Genomic DNA, 21,727 nt, shown 5'->3' with positions numbered 1-21,727 from the left:
GAGTTGCGTGTGACTAAATCGCATACGTGAAAACGTCGCCCGTATGTGAGTGCATCTTGTGAAACCTTGCCCGCATATAATGCTTTCCAGACGTTGGTGGGGGATGTGCACGAAGGCTACACGCAATTTACGTCGCCTAAATATTGGCCATAGTTCCCTCCCTGCCCGTGCCCCCGTCCCCGATCCTTTGCGATGTTCGCCGAATGCGATCTCGGTCGCATTCACAATTCCTCCAGGGTAGCGGCATAAAATCGGCGTTGTTCGCGAATATAATTTCACTTACGAAGCCCCTTGTCACTTGCACACACGTAGTTTCCTGCAAAGGCGGTAATTGGCCCGCACTCTTTGAAATCCACATAGATTGTGACGCGTGCGTTGAATCTCAATATTGTTATACAATATAAAAACGCCACTACGCCCGTCCGTCCGCCCGAACCATGTAACCGCTTAGGTCGTACTGCAATTGATGGCCTACGATGGGTTGCAAGCGCGTTGTCCGGGACACAGTGGTCCATTTCATCTGGTTTCGGGTCGTATACACTTCTACAGCTGCGCGATTCCAAATATAGCGCGAAAAGTGGTGAAGTAAAACAGCCTATTGACTGCTACGCGGACCGCGCGTATTTCGATCGCGCGGGACACGTCATTAGTGTATCCGGGGCCGATATTATACAGATGACATCTCACCTGGGTCCCATTACAATAATTAAGGATCTACATTTCCCTTTCTGTGCTCATTGTTCGACTACAGTCTTGGTACTGGCTGCGACGATGTGAATCCGTAAGCATTCCTTGGCTAGTACCCCAGCAAGGTCTGTCACGCGAAAAGTGTAATGCCTTGTATCTCTACAAGAAGGCATAGTTTACGAAGTTATGATACTTAATCGGGATAATAGAGTAAATGTAGACGATTGCTAGCTTCCTAAGCGATAAAGAACAATTGAAACCTCCCCCCTTTCTAAAACAAATGATCAGAAAGAATACCTATAGATGAGATTTACGCATACCAGTAGGCATACCTAGGCCTCCATGGAAAATGCATGGTGAAGCCTGTAGTGGGCCGAATGACATTTGGGGTAGGCGAACTTGAAATTTGGGGTTCAGCCAACATGAAATTTGGTGCCCGGCCAACTGAAATTTGGCGCTGGGCAAACTTAAACTTGGTGTTCGGCCAACTTAAATTTTGGGATGCGCCGACTTGAAATTTCGAGGTGAGACAACTGAACTTTAGGGTTTTGCTTACGCATACTTAGACAACTCCAGTGGAGTTCCTGCACAGTTTGCGGTATTGTTCTTGTGGACGCTGCGTATAATTGGAACAGGGCAATTCTGTAGGCAACATCCCACTGCTTAATTTTATAGAGACACAAAATGAATCCCTGAATAATTCTATCGTTCGTTTGCCACAGTAGTTCAGGGTACCGCAGGCGAAAAACGCTCTCAAAACGAAATAGCTATTGCTGCAAAACCAATTAAAAACATTTCTAGAGCGCTCCTACAGTGTGTTCCTGTATTTTTTTTTCGAAGGCTTACAAAAATAAGCTTGCGAAGTTTACTCGAATCACGTCACTACAGAATAATTTTGTGCCCAGGCGCACTTTATTTGCAAGAAAAACAAGAATAATCGCCAATAATTCGAGTAATGGCATTAGTGGACATCTTACTTCTTTAGACTTACTTCCCGAGAGAGCAGATTAGCAGCAAGATGTGTCTCCCGAAACTTCCGAGGTTTCTTCAGCGGGACACTTAAAAAGAAAGAGAAAAAAGGAAAGAACGTAAGTTTCACTGTAATATTAAGGTATATTCCTACAGTTCTGAAAAACCTGCTTTTACCGATGGGAAGTGGCCTGGTAAGTGAGAGAAAATAAAATCTCGATAACGAAAAAAAAAGAAGGTGGGGGGTTGGAGTGGCCACGCCGAGTTGAAATTCCTGCAGCAGCCTACCGCAACGTCATGGATATCGAGGGCGTCTGCTAGTGCCTAGTTAAATTTTTTTCTGTCAAAACGTTCCACATTGCATTGTGCATGACCCTAGGACTGAACTTGGGAAGCTGCAAAAACTTTCGTATAACTCGAACGATCCCATACATTGCAAAATATGTTGCACCCTTAAAAAGTGAAAAAAAAATGTACATGTGTCTAATTCACTCGCTTACACCTTTTTTTTTTACTTTTAAGGATGCAAATATTTTTCAGTTCGTGCCAAAAAAAGAAAACACTGAAATCCGTGACACCTAAACTGTTTTTCTTTCTTTCTTTTAGCTCGCCTTTTTTAAAAATAGTATATGACAGGAGTCGAACCCCACGGCCTCTCTTTCTCGGCAGCAGAACGCCACACTCGACAGAGCCACCGCTGCAAGACCCACACGCTACCACTACAACACCGGAGCAGCAAGACACGTCTTCGAAACCTAATTGCGGCTTCACCTCTCCTCCCTGGTTTTCACGTTGCTGCTCGTCTTCGCTCTCTAGCTGCGCGGGGAACCCCTATATTACTCCGCACCCGTATTAGTGTGACGCTAACAGACGCAAAACGAGCCTCCCCACCCCTCCGTGCGCTATTGTCCATTATTAACTTCCATTAATCTCCGGACCCGGGGTTGCGGCAACGCCGACGGTCAGCGATCCACCACCGCCCCCCGTTCTTGTTTCGCATGCTACTCCGCGGGCACGTTCATCTTTCGCAATTCTCACTGGCCACGATTGAGTTTCGTCGAACGTGTATACGTGTCCGTGTCGCCTGCGGGCGTGTTCAAGCTTGTTTACAGGGCCCCCCACCCACCAAGTTGAAGCACCGTATGATTCCAAATCTTAGCCAATACATCTACAGCTAAGGGCAGTTCGAGCCTGGTTGCCAGCATGCCATTTTTCTTATGCTATTCATCACTCTTAAATACAGCGGCGATGCATTTGGCCGCAACATTTGACGACGTATAATCCTAAACTGGTAATCAACGCTGTGGTTTTGGTAAATGTACATATGTGACTTCATTTTGCATCTCACCTTTAATTATGCATTTGCGATGTGTGCCCTGGACTAAATTACCACAAAAAGAAAAGAATTGTTTAAGTGTTGTGGGAGGGCCAAGTTCGTACTATGTGGTTTCTCGGAGGAAGCTATCCTCGCCCCATGGCCTGACACTGCAATTTCAATGCGTGCAACAAAAGTATTGTTGAAGTTCCTGCAGGACACCAAGCTCGACGAGCGACTCTAGCGAGGCAACTGTCTCATGTACATAAGCACTCACCTCTCCTCTTATCATCATCATCCATCCCAATACTTTCACTCCCCTTCCCTCTTCCCCAGTGCAGAGTAGCAGACTAGAGCGCAATAGCTCAGGTCGACCTCTCTGTCTTTCCTATCAATAAATTCTATTCATTCGATTCTCGTGCAAGTATTGTCGGCTTCATCAAAAGAACTGCCGGCTGAAACAGACGCACGCACACACATACAGACACAAGTTTATGCAGGTCAACGCTGTATATGTGTTCGCCGCATCTGCAGCTCTATCTTCACTAGTTGACGCTTATTTCCCCCTCAAAAAACAGTTTTTTTTCTTCTTCTAAGCGGGAACAGCCACCAAAATGGCCGATGTAGGCATTCCGTACGTTTAGTTTCCTATACTCTGCAGGCCCCTGGGCGTTGGGAACGGGAACCATTAATCAGGAAGGCGCCAAGCGCAGCAAATGAGAGGAGACAATGTGGGAAAGTAATCCACGGAGGACGGCTCCAATGGCAGAATGAAACGGGAACACGGGAAAGGCGCTAAATGAAACCGCACGATGGCGTAGAGGGGAAGCGAAAGAAGGATGAGGGGGGGGGGGGAACGCTGGCGAAAGTGCGTCGCTTTGTCGATCCATCTTGGCTTTTCTTCGCGGCTCGTTTTTTTATGATTGCATTTTCGCACGGACAACAAAGACAAGACGTGCTCTTCACGGGCACGATAGCAGCAGCTTCGCGGCCCTCTTTCGAACCTCTCGCCCTCAGCACGTGCTCCCTTCTCCTTGCGGGAGGACGTGTTCTTTCGTGTCTCCTTCAAGATGAATGACCGGATAGCAGTGGCTGGTTTCACACCGCTGGTGCTCGCGCTGACATATGGCGCGACGCCTTGGACGACGACGTCCTGGTGACATTAGGAACGTCGTCTCTCTGAGAGGGGGGGGGGGGGAGAGAAGGCAGCGGGCGGTACGGGTGACAAGTGGTTGTTTCCCTCCCGCGCGGGCACAGCATGGAGTTTGCCCTCTCCTGCTCGCGTTGACATCAGGACGCGTTTCCTAACCTCTGATTTCGATTACTGTCGACGGTGTCTCGTGCTACTTATTCGGCGGTCAGGACGAGACCACTGAGCGCAACCTCTACTGCCACACTTCTTTCGATAATGAAACGCCACTTTGTTCGTGCTACTCTAAAGCCCATTACAAGACGGAAGTCTCGCAGAAAGGCTGTTGAAAGCGAGTTGGTGCGACACTGCGACTCGAGCGTTATGCGCTCCAATAGCCACAGAAGCCCAGCTGCGGCTTTGAGACATGGTTTAGCGGACGCGCGGGAAGCATCCATGGAGTTCATAAACAGGGAGTTTTAGCGAACACTTTGAAAATTTTTTAAAGGTTGCCTGTGGCAGATAGCCCAATTCTAGTTTGTGAGCCCGTCTACTCGAAGCGGCGGACACTACTTGCACAAAAATTTGAAATGCAAAATTGGCTAATTAACAAGAATTCAATAAATTAACTTTTAGCTGGTTATCTTATGACCCATATTGCAATTTACAAATTCAAGCAGTGGACTTCGCAAGGCGGATCCAGTTGGAACGAATTCTCAAGACGACGTTAGTTTCGATACATAAATTCCCGAACTTTGCGGAGAAATGCATTGGCGTTCCAGTTGCTTGTGTGCTTCAGTTCATGAAACGGCGTTTTGTTAACAAATAAACTGGTAACACTAGGAGCGTTGAAGTAGAAAAAATGTGGGAAGCCGTTCACTTGGCACACACACACACACACACACACACACACACACACACACACACACACACACACACACACACACACACACACACACACACACACACACACACACACACACACACACACACACACACACATATATATATATATATATATATATATATATATATATATATATATATATATATATATATATACACACGCTCGGCCAGCAGCATTTCGTTAGTGACTTCTTGTTAGTTATTCCATTGTAATTTACTCATTTCTAGTGCAAATAATCTCCGCCTCTTTGAGTAACCGAGTTCAATAAGTTTAATATTGCTATCTGCCCAAAGCGATATTTAATAATGGCGTAGGGTTCAGTTCTCTTTCTTCAGAAAGTCAGCCGCGTCTCGGATGACGTTCGCGTGAAGAGTAAAGCAACACACACACACACACACACACACATATATATATATATATATATATATATATATATATATATATATATATATATATATATATATATATATATATATATATATATATATATATTATAAAGTACACGTTATGGGTGTCTGCTGTTAAGGGTGTCGCTCTACGAAAAGGGAGGACGCGACCTCCTGAACAACACTTTGCAATGTGGTGAACGGGTTTAAATCATGTATCCGGGACCTCGTACACACTAAGAAAAAAAAGAGTACCTCTTACTCTTTTCGGAGAGTCTGGACTCGCCACGTATACGACACACTTTGTGGGAGACACCCGAACACTCTTTCGGCAGAGAGTCCCGAGACTATCCGTGCTCAATACAAGGTGTTTGCATGACTCCGCACACAATAGTCATGCACACTCTGTTGTAATAGTCGCCTATACCCTCTCAAAAGGGTTACAAGACTACTGCTGAGGGAGTCCGTTAACAATTCTAAATGAGTCGAACGACTCAAAATAAAAGGGTGACATGACCACTGCTGAAGGATTCGGGCAACTATTCTTGATGAGTCTGATGACTCCAGCAGTGTGTGTCAAGTTACCCTTAGTGCGTGGTGCAGGACTCTTGTAAATGGAGTAAAATAACTAATCCATGTAAGTCGTTTGACTCTCGGATGGCAGTGTCGAGCTGCTTTTCAAAATGTGTCACCAACGTTTGCTGTAAGTACACACGACTATGGCTAGTTCTCAAGATGGCTACTGTGAAAAGACAACATATAAGAAAGAACCCATAGCAAACTTTCCAAAAAGGACGTGGCAGGTTAGCAACAAAATGTTAACATTTCATTACCCTTTGTTGTCTTCTGGAAAATTCAAATGTATTAGTCAGCACAGAATCACCATGAAAGCAAGACAGTTCCCATTACTATTAAACTGGAATCAATAGCCAACCAAGCAAAACAGTCTTAAATAAACATCCAATATGTAGCCTGCAGGTGCATATGCATGACACTGCAATGCAACTCAGAACCATAATGAGACCCCAAAATATTATGTAACTCATGTAGAAGTTCAATTCAGCACTGCACAGGTCTCTAATGTCAAAACATTTATAAGTTAAACCTATTTCACTGTTCTTCGAGACGTGCTTTTATTTAGAACTTACGATTTAACATTTTAAGCAAGTAAGCTACACATAACAAATAAAGAAGGCCGCACTTATGTACAAAGGAGACCCAGATAATCAAGTGCAATAAAAACAATATTCCAACTTAGATTACATAATCTATGCGTTATACTATGCTTGCTGAAAACAACTGGTTGGCAATTGATAATCCAATCTAACAGTAAGAACAGCTGTCTTACCTTATGGTACTCTTGTTGGCACTTTTCCCCCACAACTTGTGCGTGCTAGCGTCAGTTGAAAATTGATCTGAAAAATACCACATTAAAAAGTTGTGCATCAATTTTATTGTCATACAACATGCAACAGTGTATAAAAGCTTCACAACAGATAATACTGTATTACAAAAATAAATAGAGCAAAATTTATACTAATTGTTTATTTATGTTGACAAACATACTTTTCAAGACGAAGTATAATAGCTGACAGACAATTTCGCAGATTGCAATAACCACTAATACAAAACTTGCCATAATGCAAACACGCTGACAAAATATGTAGCACAGGTAGCTGTATTTTGTTACGGCAAAGATAGCACATGAATAATGAGGACAAGGGAGGTAGCAGAACACATAAACTATACCCAGCTGCATGCATGCAGCTGTAACAATACACATGGTGCACTGAGGTCCAAAAGAAACAAAGAGGAAAATGTGAGGAAGGCTTCTTTTACTCATCACAAGCTATCCTGTAAGAGCAGACAGATTATGCACTGGCTGTAATGTACCCTCAGCACATACGTAAATAAGTTCCATTAGATGCCACATTTACAAATCACTTATACAATGTTCTTGTGATCGTCCTTATTCCAATTTTTAACTTGGAAAGCATGACTGAGTTATGTAATGCTTCCCTACACTTTTGCACATATGCAGAAAGAAGTGTTTCTATAAACACGGGAGATCATGGAAGGATGACTGACACATACTTTTTTAAATTCTTTTGTCTTGGTCTTTATGATTATCTACCACAGTAGTCTTTTGTAGAGTGAAACACATTCAGATAATAAATCCACTGTGGGCAACAAAGTGTGAATACCTGTTCTTGATTTCTACCTTTCTCAAGTGTCCCACTAAGGTAAGATTGGTGCAAAAAATTGTCTTCCCAATGTATGTGTTCCCACAAAACAGGAGCAGATGATAAGCCACATTAATGGTGCGTGAAATAAAACATCTGTTCTTAACTTACCACTGCCATTGCAATCTGGTGCGATTTTCTGCTTTGTTGTGTACTCTAGCACAGGTGCTACGCAGTTCACTTGGTGCCCAAAGCAACTCTCACACTATAGCAGGATGTCAGTTTTGTTTTTCAAATTCTAAGCGAAACTCAGGTTATGGGGGACAATTGTTAACTTATAGTTTTGCTTTGTATCCTCATAATGTTGTAGAGCAGGGTAGAAAGCAAGAACAGATATTTATAATTTGGGTTCCCATTGTGCATTGCATGGATATGTTTCAATGAATGATAAAACTACTCGGTAGATAAGAGAATTAACTTCGAAGTCTACCATATCAGTAACTGGAAATTTTATGTGTAATTAAAATTTTGTGATTCCCAGTGATGAAGAAACAGTTTTGATAATATGTGCCAAGGCAACTAAGTCACTCATGCTCACAAAGGAAACAAAATAAAAACAACCAAGATTGCAATAAGTTCCAACTTGCAACCAAAAGTGAGACACCTCACATGACTGACTTATGTATTTACTGAGCATAATTTACATCTAGCGCATAATCTGCTTGTACAAGATGACGAACAATTAGTTACTGTTGCTTTCTCTCTGGGGCATTTGGCTCTTCTGAACACATGCACATTGTGTGGCAAAGCTGCGTGGATGTAGCTGGGCACAGCTGTTATTCAGCATCAGTCTGTTCTTATGGTCCTGTACTATTATCATTGTAATTTATAATTAGCAAATAGCCTAACTATTGGGTTGATCAGCTCCATTTTGAACAAAACATACTGACAGATTTCCCTGTTGATCGCTAACAAAGTGATGGGTACATCATTTCAGATTTCAAGAAACAGCTGTGGAACAGAACAAATGCTGAAGAATAGAAAATCTACAATGACCAGTACCTTCTTTATTAAATGCCATGTACTAGCTTTTTCTGCAATGAATACCATTATTACCAAAAATTGTAGCCTGAAAAGATAATTCGGAAATATTTACAAAAGTGACAGAGATTAGAACTGAATGTTAATTACATATGTATTCTTAAACAAGATCACAATAATTGAAGTTTCATCAATTTTAGCAAAACACTGACATCCCATTATTGAAGCTAGTCAGTGCTGAAGGTATTGTTAGTTTGTAGGAGTCCTCAGACTGGCAGCTTTGAAATATTTGTCACCATACTTGATGGAACATGCTTTGCTCTTTCGGATATTACTTTGCCAAAAAGCCTCCTGTAATCCTTGTAGGACAATTCTGTGTGGAAAAGAAATCTATTTGACCATTACTTTTTGGGTATATGTATCTCAGAACTGGTGCTATTCTGAGTTCTTACAAAGTAGACGTTATTGAGTACTGTAATTCTAATGCCTGCCACAGCTAAAATTTATGTTAGTGAAAATTGTCGCACTGTCATGAAGCAGTTAGGTTCAATAATTAGTGGCAGTCACCGGTGAAACACTCAGTACAAAACACAAATATATGGAGTCAAAATTTAAATGTCCAACAAAGTCACGTCTCAAGTCTACATTTCACAGAACTGTCTTTTTTCTGTTAGTGTGCCAATACCAATCGCACATTCACAAACATTTTAGTATTGCACTTCTGGTAAATGAAGGAAAATTCACCGTCTTTAACAGAAGCCCTTGGGAAGACAGCCCATATTTGCTTCGACAAGAGGACTTGCCTTAAGCTTTGCGTCGCTATGTTGTAGGTCACTGTAGCAAGGTGAACGTTTTGCTGATTGAATATTACTCCAAATATTTTTATTATTTGTACTACAGGTTTCAAAAGAGAGCCAATTGTAGAGTTCTTCATGCAGATTTCATATATTCCATTAGTTTTTGTTTAGCTGCTTCTTGAGTTATGTCCTATACAACGGCAAAATACATAGTGATATTTGCGGGCACTTTCTTGTGTATTAAATTTTCACAAAAAAGCAGTGTGCTGCAGCTAACTCAGCTCCCTATAGACTGCCAGGTGCCGATATCTATTCAAACAGCACGTAAAGTTACTAGAAGTATGCAAGATTAGTAGGCAGGCAGGCAGGCCTGCTACTATAATTATTGAGAATACTTCAATAATTTTTTCTCACAATAGCATGAGAATAACCTCGTGCTTTATAATTGTCCTATACAAATTAAATTTGGCATACATACTCTTCAAGATAAGCAGAATACCAGTATCTAATTGAAATTGCAATCTAAAAATTATTTAAAGGGGCCTAATATTTTTTGCATAATTCCAGTAATTGTACAAGCTGTTTGGATAGGTATCGCCACTTTGCGGTATACAGCTAGCTAAATAAGATACAGCATGAAACCATTTGCGAAACTTTTACACACAAGTGTCCATAAAAATATATTGCCACTATGTAGGACATAACTAAACACCAGCTACACAAAAACCAATGACAATTCAAATCTACATAAAACTCCCTATGAATAGCAGTACATTCAAATTTCTAGTACAAATTAAAAAAAGTTGTTTCGAGGAGCATTTCCCCTTAATAAGTGGGTGTCAGTGTTTCTACCAAAGGGTTACAAAACGCCTTGAGGCATACCATAGGGAGTTTTATAAATAGCACACGCATGCATCTGTCTAAAAAGTCCCATGCCCTGCTTGCATGCCTTAGACATTTTTCTGCATTCTGTTGTATGTCACCATTTGCATTCCTTAACACTGAGGGCGCAAAACCGAAAAACAGCCTATTAATACACTTAATTTTTAGCCTGTAAAGGGGTTGCATGCGAATGGGGGCAGCCAACTCTAGCATGAGAATAAACAAATATTTGTTCTCGCATTATTGAAACCAGTCAAAATATAATCTCGCAAATCTGGAAATGAATGCACAAAGAACCTTGCTGATTGTTACATTAGTGTCCCGAACAAGATCTTTTGATGTTTATAATTCCTAGTTTTATTCACTTTCCTCTAGTAACTAGGCTTTGACTTAGTATACTCAGTGTAGGAGACTAACCCAGGCCTGGAAGCCAATATTTAAATCTGAAATAGACATTCATCCCCCGACCACATGGCACTGCTACATCATCAGAAGAAACATGCATCCATGGACATATAGTCTGTAAAATTATTTTTACATGATCTGTAGCGTTACTCTTGCACTAAAAAATTCTGAAAATTAGGAAATACATCTGCTATTTAAAGCACTGCTGCAAACCCGTGTGTTTGAGAAATGCAATACTCAAAAGGTGTAATACAACCAAGGTGTGCATGAAACCTATGCTGCCTTTGACATTCGTCAGTGTGGCAAATAAGCACTGAGAAATGCCAAGGGTATCATAGCTTTCATGCCTCAAACCTTGTATGCGAGCACCAGTATCTTCGCAGTGAAAGAAGTCACATTATTACCAGACTTATGAGGGGAACCAATGTTTCTCTAGTTCAATAGTTTCTTTCTTGTGCTCCTATATCCTTGAGTTTTTAAAAAATAATGGGTGCTTGAGATAAGTACTCTATATTGCTCTTAAATTTATCCTGCACCAGAGCCCGTGTTATGTTACATTTCTTGAACACATTGCAGTGCTGTAGATTATCAAAGGAAGAAAAATGCCGTAAGTTCGTATTTTAGCCTTCCGTACAACAAGAAATAATAACCTATCAATTACATCCACAAGTGTGAAAGAACTACGAGAAACAGGGCTTAAAGGCAGGTATACATTAGATTAGCAGGGGCTGATGGTGAGAATTCCAAGAGAAAGGAACTATTAAAAACTAGATACTAAAGACACATATGAATTATAACAGAAATATTTACAAAGAATTTGAAGAGACAAATAGAATGTCTGTTCAAATCACTCCACCCCAACATTCATCCATGGTTCGATAAGTGATCACAGCCGGTGATGCTGTTTGGATAGATGGTAGGTGAGGCACAGCTGTGAAATAGGTAGCACATGTAGAGGGGTCACCAAAGGTTGCACGCTGGTTGCACAGCAGGTTGCCTTGATCTCCGGACTCCCTCGACCCTGATGCGTTGAGCCTGGTTATACGTCGTTCGCAAGAGGCCTGGCCCGAGTGTGCGGCATGGCTTGGGTAAAATTTCGAGGCAACCTGAAAAACACAGATTCATATATTAGCACCAAAATATTCTGTACCATAGGGCAAATCTGAAGTTTACCATCTGCACATAGCAGATGATGAAAACAGACACAAGTCACCAGACTCAAGGTATATAAATGTGCAAAAGTGGAAATGAATGTGAAGAGCTGCTTATAGGATGGAATCCTTCAATTTGTCTTTTGTGAATCAATAATAGTATCTTAACATAAAGTCAAGTGTACATGACCCTCCCTATTTGTGTAAGTAGGCTATTCCATGCCAGCTGTTCCAACCTGGCACACAACCACTTGGAATTTCTTCTTGAAAACTGAGGGCCTTTCAATATAGAACAAATCTCAATTTCACACAATGCTTGAAGGAAAAAAAAAATTTTTTACTGCCATAAACTTTATGTCAAATTTCGTGTAATGCACCCAAGTATGCATCATAAAATGGCAGCCAAAAATTTGGTTATTTCATTAAGAGGGCCAAATTTTTAACAACGAAGAGAGGCCTTACACCAAAAACTTGACTGCTTATTAGCCACTGCTCAGTTTATTATGGCTAATTAAAAATGGACAAAATGGCTTATTAACTTTATTTTCACAAAAGTGACCTACAGCAAAAGCTGCAAATTTATGCAATCCATGTGTTTAGGACTTGTGCTGTGTGCAAGAATGGTATCAGAAAGATACATTATGCAGCAGTGCAGAGAGGAGGATGAAGTTGGAAAAGAAGACAGTTTTGGTGTACGTTTATCGGCCTGCTTACCATTGAGGCAGCCCTAGTAAATTTATGCCAAATACCATGTATGAGAGTACATGGTATTCTTTTTAAATTGGTAAAGCTTTATCAAAGTAGTTTTTGTGTTAAGCAAAAAAAAATTGTGCAAGTGGTCTCTTGCAGTTTGAATATTTACATCGCATTTCGTCTAATACACATAGCCTCTTGGCGGCTAAGACAAAATGCATGGACTTGGGCATCCCTGCACAGATAGCAGGGAGTCTAAACTGCTTCGAAGTTACGTCTTTCATTGCTGAGTGACAAGCCATTTCACTCAAAAAGACGTCACTTAATTACAGGTATTTACCTGAATCTTTCTGTCGGCTGTCAGCCTGCTGGCATCATCACTAAGGCTGCCAACTCCCTAGTGGACATAGTCGGGACATGGTGGCGGCAGGATGCAGTGGCAGAAGCCGCCAAAGGCTCCCAACTACCTAGTGGACGTAGTCAGGACAGGGTGGTGGGAGGACACAGGGGTAGGAGCCGCCAGAGTGTACCTGCAACAAATTTGCACAAATGTTCTTAGTCCTACCATGACATGATTTACAATAAAACTGAGCTGTCTGTGTAACACGGCTACCAATACAAATAAAGGTAAACAGTTAGGTCCTACGACACAACTAGAAGCCCAACAAAAAAGAAACGGTACTTATGTTTATGAAAATCCAAACACTGAAACAAAAAATGTGTAACCGGTTTGTGCATGGAAGTTCGGTTGAAACCTGAGCTCATACCATCAAGTGATCTGCTAGACAACTGCAAGCCTGCCACCTAAATATGTCATTGTAAATTAATTTTACATGCATTATGTTAAGCTGCATTAATACAAGTTCAAAATCTCTTAATATAAGTAAATCACCAAGCTAATTCAATTAACGAATTCCAGTGGTCGTTAATGCAACAAAGTGCAAGCTCGGAATAAAGCTGGCTAAACTGGGCAGTGAAAAATAACAATGTGGTTCTCTAAATCTTGTTTTCCTGGCTTTCGATTTAGCACTGGAATATACAAGAATTTTGACATTCCTCATATTTCACCCTGCTAATTTTTATGCCATAATGCATAATACTTAAGCAAGAGGAATAATGCTTTCTTTCAACCGTAAATAGTGATAGAACAAGAAAATTCATTGGAGCCAATGTTTTGAGAAGAAAAATCTCCTTCTCTTTGTTGAAATATTGGCTCCAGCGGTCCTTGTTCTACGGCTCTTCATCAGTTCAAGTCTCTTGTCTTCCTGTGTACCTCTGTACTTTCAATGTTATGTCAATGAAACTGTAATAACGGATCATTAGTAAATGTAGCTGATGAGGAACTTGGGCTTGTTGGTAGATAACGACAGAGTAACTGCGCAACATAAAGATACGGACAAAGGAGGCTTGTGTGTGTTGTCTCCTCCAGCCATGTCTCCCCTTTGGGTGATTACTCTGTCTCAATGTAAAACTGTTACCCTTTGCACAATAATAGTAAAATGCATAAAGACAGGAAAGTGGACAAAAAATTACAACAAATAGCATCATATGCTAATGAGATATGCAAAAGTGCCTGCTACGATTTGTCTCACCCATAACGTGCTGGTAAGAGGGTGACTTCTGGCTGTTGCCATTTCTTGAATACCTAAAATAAAATACATTTCAAAATTATAAAAATACACAGGACAACAGCAGTAGCCAAGGACATAATGCATTGTTTAGTACAAGAAGGTTAACTAATCTTCGATACACGGCAGACGAAATTTCCTTTATTAAGTTAGTAGAAAAATACAACACACTTCATTTCATTCAATACTGTCAGCGTTTCTTGCTACAAGAAAAAAGGTATTTCTGCATGGAAGCAGCAAAATAATAAATGGCCTTCTACTTTTACAAAATATGTTGCAGCGACTAAGCCAACTACAGCTGTATATACTTAAAATTGTTGTATGCACATTACAATAGCCAAGACAGGATAAACTTGGGTTCATATGCAGCTCACTGGAAGGTATAACTTTGCAATCAACTCATTTCTGCTGGGCAAATATACGCACTAACATAAAACTACACATAAAAGGACCTTTTTTTTTTCATAAACCACCGGACTCAATATAAAAAATCCAGTAGAAATAGTACAATTTTACCACATAACACAGCCAGGTTTTGTAAGCGTAGTAGGATTTACTATATAAATGTTGCAGCATATTCATGCTTTTAAATTTTTACAACCGTGAAAATAAAGATTACGTAAAAATAATACATTATATATAGGCTTAGATTGTGAGCTAATGTGTTTTCTACTTACAGCCAAATGCACAAAAAGTTTGTTCTCTTTCAGCGCTTTGAAAGCGCTGTGTCTGTTCGCTTGTGCATGCAGCCGCTTAACCGCTCTTAAAATATATGCGCTGCCACATCGCCTCACACTGCCATAGAGCGTTGTAGCGCTTTTATTATTCGCGGCAATATACCTAAAGCGCTAGTAAATCTTCAGAATGCACAAGCTGCCCTTTCGATTACGTGTCTTCGCCATGCGAAAGTCACACTGGTGCTAGTATTGTATCTACACTTCAAGTTACGCAGTACTTGATATTCTACGGATATTCCGATGCGACAGGCCACTCGTCACGAGTCGTTAAGAACGGTGTTTATCCTGAGGCTTCCGTCTGCCAGTAGTATTTCCGCATACATACGCGCACGCATGCCTAAGAAACGTCTGAACTGCCAAGAGAAACATGGCGCAAAATGTAGCCGTACCGGAAGGGCCGAGTACGCGCCGTTTGTAAACTCGGAACAAAAGCTGATATGCTTACCTGAGACGTTAAGAGAAATATGGCACAGGTCAATCCGCGCTGGTAGTCGTTCGTATGCATCTGGTCGTCTCCGTCCGTTGCGATCTCCCATATCACAATGAAAGATGCAGTGCAAACCGCAGCACTTCGGGCGCTTATCGGCGATACGCTGCTGCTGGCGGCGGTCCCCTCGTCGCATTCACACAGCACGGACAGAAGCTCCCACCGTAACTTGCCACAACGCTTGGTTGCAGTCGCCCAGTGATTTCAGAACCACTCAACGACAACGTACTCGCGCGTGATGCAGCACAAGTTCAAAATGGCGTCATGCTATTGACGGCTTCGGCTTTGGATCATTTTGTATCTGCACAACTGGGCAAAACAGTTGCGCTAGTTTCGGTTTTGTTTCCTTGCGTTGAAATAAAAACTGTTTTGCTCACTGATAATTTTACGTCACTTAAGTAATGTTTACGAATGAAACAGCCATGAATTTAACACGCGTCTTCAAGTACCCGCTACGTTCACTTGGCAGAAGCAAAATTTTCTCGGCCGAGTGTGGTTGTGTTTTAAATATCTATCGCTGGGCTGTCGGAGCGTGCTCGAAGTCTGAAGACGCGGCGTAATTGTCCTTAATTTGCTTTGCTATAACGGTGCGGCTGCCCTTGATTTCTGTCGAGTGCAGTTTGCTCTGATGTAAGGTAGAACTACAAAGCCGCCCATGTTACTGAATGATCTAGTGCACCTGAAGCTGCCAGAACTCCGGTATTTCCTCCACAAGTTCTTGCGACTGTGTGCCGCTCTCACCGAATGCGAGCGTATAGTCATTTGGCGGAGATGTAGCAACACATTTTCTAGAACTATCGTTCATCGCTTTATCACGACATGGCAGCAGCGTGGTTGGTCCTTAGTAAAATTTTCTATGTATTGCGAATTTTGCGATAGCAATTACATGGACACAACCGCCGAAATATATCTGTCGGTGTTGCCGTGAGCTTACGTATAAAGTGCGATAAGATCCTATCCTGCGCCGTTAGCTGCGCGCGTTAAAGGAAGTGTACGAGGGTGAGCCGAGATGTATAGTGCCTGGATGGGTGCCCCAAGTATCTATAGGTGGTCACGTGATAAAACGCGCGCAAGCCGGGGAAAGGAGGCGCTGGTTTAGCACGCTTCTCCTCTGGCCGTTGCTCTAGCCCGGTCTGGCGCCACTCTCGCTCTGTCTTGGAGATAATTCCCGATGGGTGCCAAGTGGGGAGGGGTGGGGGGAGAGGGGAAAGGCGCTTCTATATCGCCAATTCAAGTTTCGGGGACGCTTTGAAGGACGAGGCAGCAGAAGCGTTCTGTCCGCTCTGTTCGCGCCCTTCATCACGCGGACGCTGTGGCAGCGAGTGTTCGCGGTCATTGAGTGAAATGTGTTCATGTTTGCACGTGCGCGCGTGAGCCCGTGCTTGCTAATTTACGGAGTAAGCGATTGTTTACTGCAGTTTATTCAGGCGATGAAGCTACGAACCTTGATCGTGCAGTTGTTCATGCAGTGATTCATGCAGCATGGGGGGGGAAACTGCTATGTTTTTGTTTTTAAATTTCTGGGGGGTTCAAAAGCAGTGCTGCGTACGCTAGTGTTTGTTTCTGGTCGCGGAACGCAACGCACTGCGGTAGCCCAGTGGCTTTGGTGTTGCGCTGCTGAGCTCGAGGTCACGGGTCCAATTACAACCGCAGCAGTCGCATTCCAATGGGGGCAGAATGCGAAAACGCACGTATATTGTGCATTCCGTGCACGTTAAATAACCCGAGCTGCTGGAAATAAATCTGCAGTTTTCCATTACCGTGCGCCTCATAACAAGATCTTGATTTTGGAACCTAAATCCTCAAAATTTAACTTTACGTAGCGCAATTACATTTACAATCGACACTGTTGAGTGCGCCTACTGAACTTGTTATCTCGTTGCTGTGCTCTCTTTAGTAGCCAATGCTATATTTTTTTTAGATTTACTTATGGTCAGAATCCATTGTGACAAATCCGGGTCTTCCTTAGCATAGGAAGCCAGCTATCGCTTAAGCGTGTGACATATCAATAAACATGTTCAAGGAAAATCGATATTTAGAGTTCGATGTAATTGCAGAACATGACAAGCTTGACGAAAGAATGATACACCGCATGTCGGTAAAATGTCGGTAACATCATTTCAGCATCAAACAAAACACTCGCTTTTCTAAAACGTCACCTTCGTCATGCCCCACCACATGTTAAATTGCTCGCGTACAAATCACTTATAAGACCCAAATTAGAATATTCATGCCCCATCTGGAGCCCACTTCAAGCATATCTAATCACCGCATTGGAAGCTGTGCAGAATCGTGCTGCCCGATTCATTCATTCCTCATACTCATATGACGTCAGTGTTTTATCCTTGAAAGCTACATCCGGACTGTCACCCCTCTCTTTTCGTCGTCGCATTGCTAGCCTCATCCTTTATCACAAATTCTTTTATTTTCCTCTCAATCAAGCACTGTATATCGCCGCCGCCTCACGCATATCATCACCGCACCAGTCATCCCCTTCAAGTGGCCCGCCCACTATCACGTACTACTGCGTTTTCAGCCTTGTTATTTCTTCGAGCAGCCACGGACTGGAACGGCCTACCCCACGACATTGTCGCCATCGCTTCAACACCTGCTTTTCAAGAACGCGTAACAGATCACCTTCATATTAAATCACCATCGCTGTTTGTTTTCCTCACTACAAATGTAATCCCACCCCTTATGTAACACCCCCTGAAATGGGGGCCTTTAAGGAATGAAACTGAACTGAACTGAACGGATTACAACCAGGACAGGAACCCGAGGGCCTGCCTAAAACAGAAGACGTTATCTGGTATTTCTTCTCCTGCATTTTAATCTTTCTCTCGCCAGACTCATCTCGAATATCAGAGGAGTCGCAATCTTGCACGACGACTCTTCGCGTCCTATTAAGAGTCAAACGACCCACACACAAATGTTGACTCTTATTTTGTGACTCTACCCGCGCGAAAATGGGTCTTCGTAAGAAAAAAGAGAGTCAAGTTGCTGTGACTCACTTTTTACTCTCTTTTTTCTTAGAGTGTAGTGGCCAGTGCTACGTAATGCTTACGCACACCTGCCGCATTTGCTGCTTAACGCCACTGTCATTTTTTACTCCTTCGGGGTGGTGGCAGCAGCAAACTCTGTTTCCAACTTTCAACACTTGTCGCAGAATAGAGAGAATGGGAACGGTACAATCGAATCTCCGTTATATTTAGGTTGCGGACAGCTTTGCGTGACCGCAGTACCTCTGGAAACGGTCTCGGGCAGCTCTGTACCATGCCTGTATCTTTTTTTTTTGTCCTGCTTCTCAGAGGACATTTAGACAGCGGTAATGGCGACATTAACCCTTCCTTTTCTGTCCTAATGATCTTGCCGTAAGGGTGGGCGGGGCCGCTGCAGAAGATGTCGAGTGACTGGGGCCGAATTTCTAGCGTGCCCCGAATAGAACACGCTATACAAATAGCCGCTCGCTGAAATATTACGTGTGGCGTGCCAAGGGGACGTCACGGTTGACATCCCGCAGTTTTTGCTCCTTTCGTGGCAGTTACAGAGCTGGTTCAGAGCACCGGGCAGCGAGACTCAGCCATGGGAGGAGCTGTGGCGGCTTTTGCGTGCACAGAGTGTTTGCTTTCGTTGGATGCGCGAAACTTTTACGAGGCGGTTGTGTAAGCGTTCTACAGCGAATAAATGAAGCGTAGTTACATAACTTCGAAAATCGACGCGCACGTGAACGCCCACTCCTGACGTACCTGGGCTCCTGGCCTATCTGCTTTTCGAGCGATTGCTCGATTCTGAGATTGGTTGAATGATTTATTGATTGGTTCAGTGAGTGGTTAATTGGTCGAGCCCAGCGGTTGCTCCTCACGTATTGCATTTGACGCGCACCTTGTATCGAATAAGGATTGATTGATTGATTGATTGATTGATTGATTGATTGAATGAATGAATGAATGAATGAATGAATGAATGAATGAATGAATGAATGAATGAATGAATGAACACGTTGGTCACTCCTGTCTCACGCGGGCTTCACCTGCCTGCCTATCACACACCTTTCGGTTCGGTTTAAGGCATAATACATTGATTGGTTAAACACAATGCCTAAGCCCTGTCTTTGAGGGTTTCACCTTTCTTGCCTTTCGCACAATCCTCGTTGCCATTGATTGATTGATTGATTGATCATTTATTGATGAAAGACGAACTTTCAAAAGGGAGCACAAGAGACATCCGATGACTGGTTGGGCTCCAGTTGCTTCGTTTCAACTTTATTGCCCTTGTACTGTCGGGTATCAAGGTATATGATTCCTGATGCTTCCTTTGTTATATCTCAGGAAACACGATGAAGCGCGTCCTCTCTGTATTTGCATGAAATGCGGAGCTCTACATGTCGACTTTCCGTAATGCGAGGACATGACGGAGCCTGCCTTAACACTGCTTTCTTTATTTCTTCCACACCGTTAAAGTGTCAGGCTTTAATTAAGCGCATACTTTGAACGATGAATAACGTGTCAGGTTATTTATGCGTGACTCATTGCACATTTCAGAGCAATCGCTGGTGCTCGTGTTGAGAAAAGTACGCTGTTCGCGTCGAGTACGCTTTCAGAATAAGACGTTACTCTTTCGGTGTAGAAAAAGCGACATCTTTTAAGATGTTTCAGATACAGTAGAAGTGCGTCTTCTGCCGATCGATAACTTGATAAGAGGGGAAAGAAATTGCTATCACCTACAAAATGCATAACAAGGTACGCGGAACAAAACACGGGGTGCTTTTTTTCTTCCTTTCTTTTTTTTTGTGACCATACAGAATTTTTGAAGATTGCCCCTGGCGGATAGCCTAATTTGTAGCTCTTGAGCTCGATTACTCGAAGCGGTGGACATTACTCGTACGAGAAATTGAAATGCAGATGCGTATAATTGACGAAATTTCACTGAGCAGCTTTTAAATTAATTGTTGACAGAAATCGGAATTTATGAATTTGAAACCGGTTAGTTTGCAAGTCATATCCATTTCGAACAAATTGTAAGGGCCACATAAGTTTCGGGGTTCTCACAGTGAAACTTCCACTAAAAATCCGCCGTTGTGCTGCTTACTTCTTTAACAAAGCGCTGTTTTAACCAATGAGGAACAGAAATAACTGGAATGGCCATGCATCTGGTCGCACACTTCTGGAATGAATATTCCTGAAGATTCGTAGCAAGTAAGAAAAAAATTTTACTATGGGGTTTTTTCGTGCTAAAACCACGAACTCATTATGAAGCACGCCGTAGTGTGGAACTCCGGAATAACTTGAACCACCTGGATTTCTTCAACGTACACCTAAACTTAAGTGCACCGGTGTTTGCGCATATCGCCCCCCATCGAAATGCGGCCGCCATGGTCGGGATTCGATCCCGCGACCTCGTGCTCAGCAGCCCAACACCATTTCCACTAAGCAACCACGGGGGGTGTTCGTTCCAAGTGGATACGCCTTGCGCCACTCCCCGGCTGCATTTAGTAAATTTCGCTATGTGCCGTAAGGTAACCAATCAAAAAGCTCGTTAGTCATGACTTCTTGTTAGTCGATAGTAATTTTTTCATTTCTAGTGCAAGTAATCTCCACCTCTTTGAGTAACCCAGGTCAATAAGTTTAATATTGCTATCTGCCCAAAGCGATCTTTAATAATGGCGTAGGCTGTAATGAAGTCCAGTTCTCTTTCTTCATAAAGTCAGCCGCGTCTTGTAGGACGTTCGTGTGAATAGCGACGCGAGCTACGCTAAAAGCACTTTAGCGCGGAGGAAAGCCGGCAAGCAAGCCCACCTGCTGTCAGCAGGCACATGGCGCTCTATGTGCGCGCAGGAAGTAACGTGCATTACAGAACAGTTCAGCGTTCCACGGAGGTATGAGATGGTTCAGCAAAGCAACCCCCTCCCCCCCCCCCCCTTCTCGCAATTCTTCATCTTTATTTTCCCTAGTCGACGTGTGCGTACAGAGCAAAAGGGCGAGGGTTAACGCGGAGCTTTTCAGGAAACAATATAACCCTGGGCTCAGCCGAGAGTTCTGGCTTTGCCGGCGGGCTTTGCGGGTCGGCAGATCGTGAGTCAACAACACGGTCACGACGGGGGAGCCGGCGGCTGTTCGCGCATAGCGCGGAGAACACGAGAAAACAACAACAACGAAGACGTTTGTTGTCTTTGCGAGGTGGATTTGCTGTCCCGGCGGGAGTGGATGCTGAAGTAGGAGGCGGAGATCACAAGCCGGGTTAGAAGGCCGGATGGGAAAGCAGGAAGGGAGGGATTGTTTGTTCTCGTGCGAGCTTGACGCCGCCCGCTCGACTTTCTTGTTGACGTCTTTT

The 21,727-nt window shown here is 42.9% G+C and overlaps 1 protein-coding gene and 1 long non-coding RNA gene across 3 annotated transcripts in view; one reads left to right on the top strand and one right to left on the bottom strand.

The window, feature by feature from the left end:
• Positions 1-21,727, top strand: part of LOC135917978 (tyrosine-protein phosphatase Lar-like) — a 691,474-nt gene that overhangs the window by 429,112 nt on the left and 240,635 nt on the right. The gene's annotated exons all lie outside the window — the stretch shown is intronic.
• LOC135917949 (uncharacterized) lies at positions 6,839-15,806 on the bottom strand. Its single transcript, XR_010569472.2, has 4 exons — positions 15,356-15,806; positions 14,138-14,190; positions 12,886-13,075; positions 6,839-11,807 (listed from the first exon to the last, which is right to left on the bottom strand). It is a non-coding gene; the product is annotated as an uncharacterized lncRNA (long non-coding RNA).

Source organism: Dermacentor albipictus, chromosome 9 (assembly GCF_038994185.2).
Source record: "Dermacentor albipictus isolate Rhodes 1998 colony chromosome 9, USDA_Dalb.pri_finalv2, whole genome shotgun sequence".
Taxonomy (NCBI): Eukaryota; Metazoa; Arthropoda; class Arachnida; order Ixodida; family Ixodidae; genus Dermacentor; species Dermacentor albipictus.
This window is presented reverse-complemented; position numbering and strand designations above follow the sequence as displayed.